Source organism: Macadamia integrifolia, chromosome 9, assembly GCF_013358625.1.
Source record: "Macadamia integrifolia cultivar HAES 741 chromosome 9, SCU_Mint_v3, whole genome shotgun sequence".
Classification (NCBI taxonomy): Eukaryota; Viridiplantae; Streptophyta; class Magnoliopsida; order Proteales; family Proteaceae; genus Macadamia; species Macadamia integrifolia.
In genome coordinates, this window is record NC_056565.1 from 37503534 (window position 1) to 37507011 (window position 3478).

Sequence of the window (3478 nt, forward strand, 5' to 3'; positions counted from 1 at the left end):
TAAAATATTGAAGTGTCTAAAGTAGTCGCATTAAGATTTCAAAATAAAATAAGAAGTGATAAGATCCTTCAAACTGGCCATCACTAAGATTGCCTCCTACCCTCCAATGCTCTCCCCATGCTAATCAAGACAATTTGGCCTTTACCCCATTCTCCCATGTACTAACCTCCTACCCATGCTCTCCCCCTCTCTGGCGGTCTACCCACTGCTCCAAACCTTCACCTACTCCTCCTCCTTCCCCTCTTGTACCCCTAAGCGCTGGTCCTCTGTCGTTCGCTCCTCCCCCTCCTCCCCTCTACCTTCCAAAGTTGCTCAAATCCTCTTCTTCATTCCCTCCTCCAACCTTAATGACTCCAAGATAGGTCTCTGCCCTCCTAGCCTGCTTGAACCTGAAATCAGCAAATGGCAAAACAGTGTGATTGGCCACTTTCTGGGTGCCCGCCTTCTATTCGATATTGTTAAATCTTCTCTTCAAGTAATAGTCTCCTTCAAAATGGTTTATTCATCCTCAACTTCTCTGTAGAAGAAGAAGATGATGATGATGAAGAAGAAGAAGAAGACGACCCAAGTGACCTTCAACAAGAAGGCCATGACGAGTGCAAAAATTGTTCTTTCTTTTCTCTCTGTCTGTTGTGTGTGAAGGAGATATTCAAAGCAACCAAAAGTTTGTAAAACCCAAATTTCCTAAAGTCCTCATTGCGGCTTAGAGGGGAAAAAAAACAACTAATTTTCGTTCCACATTTGAAGCATAAGTTAGGAAATCGGAGGGCTACAACTATCTGGGAACTAGCCTTCTAGCATTAATCCTTTACAATCATAATGTATACTTTATGATTTGTTCCAAACCAATTCTAAAGGTTGCAATATAAAAAAATCCATTTGTAACAACCAAAATTATTGAAAGAAAAAACATATGGAATCCCAATTGCTGGTATGCAGGTGCTCCGTAAACTCCATTGGACATAAATTCCTAAATCAACGAAGTATGGTTACTAATGGTAAACCCAAACCCCTTACCCCTTAATCGATATAAAAATACATTCCGTTTAGGGATATAAAAAGTCTGATTACAAAGTATATTTGTAATCTTCTTGGTTACAAGCAGACACACCTATAGTATAATATATATATATATATATATATATTTGATGTAAAAGGAAGGGTTTTGTGTTATACAATATATACGTACGATAGTTTAATCTTTCCCAGCACTATGGAGAGTGAAGCACTTCAGTTCATTATGACTTTTTTACCCTTATAAATGCTTTGTTGGGTTGAAGTTGAGAAATAATATTGTTAATCACTTTAAGGAATCATTGTACCAAATCCCTCCCTATCCTCTCCGGCAGCTCCGTAGCCCCTCCTGCCCTGTCCTCCCTCCTTTCATCCCCTGCCTTGCTTTCTCTCTCATTTCTTCTACAACTCCTGTGGTACCCCTCCTTCACATTGATCAGATTGACATTGTATCATATCCTTTTCTTTGTTCCTATAATACCCTCTTTCTGTGATCTTTTCCAGCCACATTCACCTTCTCAAAACGTCTTCAAATCATCCCTATTGGCTGCCAAACTTTGTAATTCATCCTTGCATGCCATTCCCTTCCAAATTCTTATTCCATAAACCATAGTTGCAGTATCAAATTCATACCAACAAGTATCATTCCCTATTCTGTACGAGATCGACATAAACCATCTCAGGCTCATATATAGTAAATGGGGTTATAATATTCTTCACTAGAAGTTTAATGGGGTGGGAGAGCGAGGATGGGGCTGGGAGGGGAAGCTCGAAGCTGGAGAGGAAGGGAGGAGGATTTGGTACATGATTCCTTTAGAAGTTTATTGTTTCACTCCTGATCATAACATATAAAAGGACCATATATGGTAAATGGGGTTACAATATTCTTCACTAGTCATGCCAAACCTATTTTTCATTATAATCACCAATTATCGTAATTGATTATCCAAAACTTAAACAAAATAAAGGTTCTTACCAGCTAGTGGGATCAATGCACAACCATAGGGCATTGATTCGCCATAGCCGACATGATTTTGGTAATGAACATGATAAAGTCTAAAAGATATCTTGTTACAAGTCTTCCCCTATCACAAACATAATGTATTACATATGTCATGAGTCATATTTACCCTTAGCCCCCATCTTGCCGAGTTTGACTATGTGATTTATCTTCCACCTTTGATCCCTTTCAGTGTAGTCGCTGAAGTTTACCATCTCTTGCAATCTAATGAAAATTAAGCAAAAAATAAAGTCACCTACATCAACATCTAATAAACAAAATATACTGCAGGTCTACAAGGTATTAATCATAAAGCTCAATGAATGTTTCTATCATTAGTAACCCATAGCAATTTCCTCTATGCAACAAATAATCAATATAGTGATCACGAATCCGTAAGGATCACTAGTTTACCCAAGAAGCTCCGCACATATCCTATACCTAATTGATGTAAAAGGAAAAGAAACATAAAAATTAGAAGAGGGAAAGGATAAGGGTGGAGAATTATTTGTTGTCATCACCTACCCCTCAATTCCTCACCTGAAGCATTTTCAATTTTAGTTCATTTATTTTTCTCATCTAAAATACATTTGGGACTCACATAGGGTGAGTTTTGCTCTTGGAAAGAATTATCAGTTGATATTTTTCAATTTTTTTGGATGAAAGAATATTAAAAAGGGGAAGGAATACAATAAGATAAAGACAAAAGGGAAGCAAGCCCAAATCAAAAGGGAACAATCGAGGAAAGTAAAAATCCATCAAGGGGAGGTAACAAGAAGGAAGAGGGGGACCCAAGATATAACAATGAGCATGTTCCCTGGAGAATATCTAACTGAACGATGGGGGAGAAAAACAAGCTCAGTGCTAACAGGGAAATAGATGTCGTTCCAAATCTTATCCTAGGATCAAGAGTGATTGAACATCCCAACGAACCGAAACATTCATTATAATCAAATTTATAGAGTGCTATTGCTCGGTTAGATAAGAGTGGTTCATCCCTACACAAAATTACTATCTAATGTTATAGAAGCACACACTTTTAAAATCTACCTCCATATGTTGCATTTTTAACTAATTTAAGGGCCATACAATTTAGAGGCGGTAATTAAACAACAGCTAAAACGTCATTCCCCTCCCTTCTCACCCTTTGTTTTTCTCATTTGAAAAAAAAAAAAAAATTCCAGAAACTGGCTCGACTGGCTCGACTACTGTTTTTTTCTTTTATAAATTCAATGCAATTTACCTATTCATTCCCCATAAAATCGTCCCGCGAACAAGAACATATAGCGCAAATTTCTAAATATTCAGCTCTCTTGGGAGCGGTGGAATGCGAGCGTGGAAACACCCTGCAAATTGAGCTACGTCAAAATTCCTTAAAATATAAATGGCATTTCCATTTAAGTCATCTTTTTGTAAGAAAAAAAATTAAACATTCATAATAGTAATTATAAAAGAAAGAACTTT

General features: G+C 37.3%; 1 long non-coding RNA gene across 1 annotated transcript in view; it reads right to left on the reverse strand.

The window, feature by feature from the left end:
• Positions 1–1906: 1906 nt before the first annotated feature.
• Positions 1907–3478, reverse strand: part of LOC122088266 — a 1906-nt gene continuing 334 nt past the window's right edge. The window contains exons 2-3 of the long non-coding RNA XR_006143028.1: positions 3258–3360; positions 1907–2239 (exon numbers count right to left, since the gene is read on the reverse strand). This is a non-coding gene — a long non-coding RNA (uncharacterized LOC122088266). The remainder of the gene's footprint in view (positions 2240–3257; positions 3361–3478) is intronic.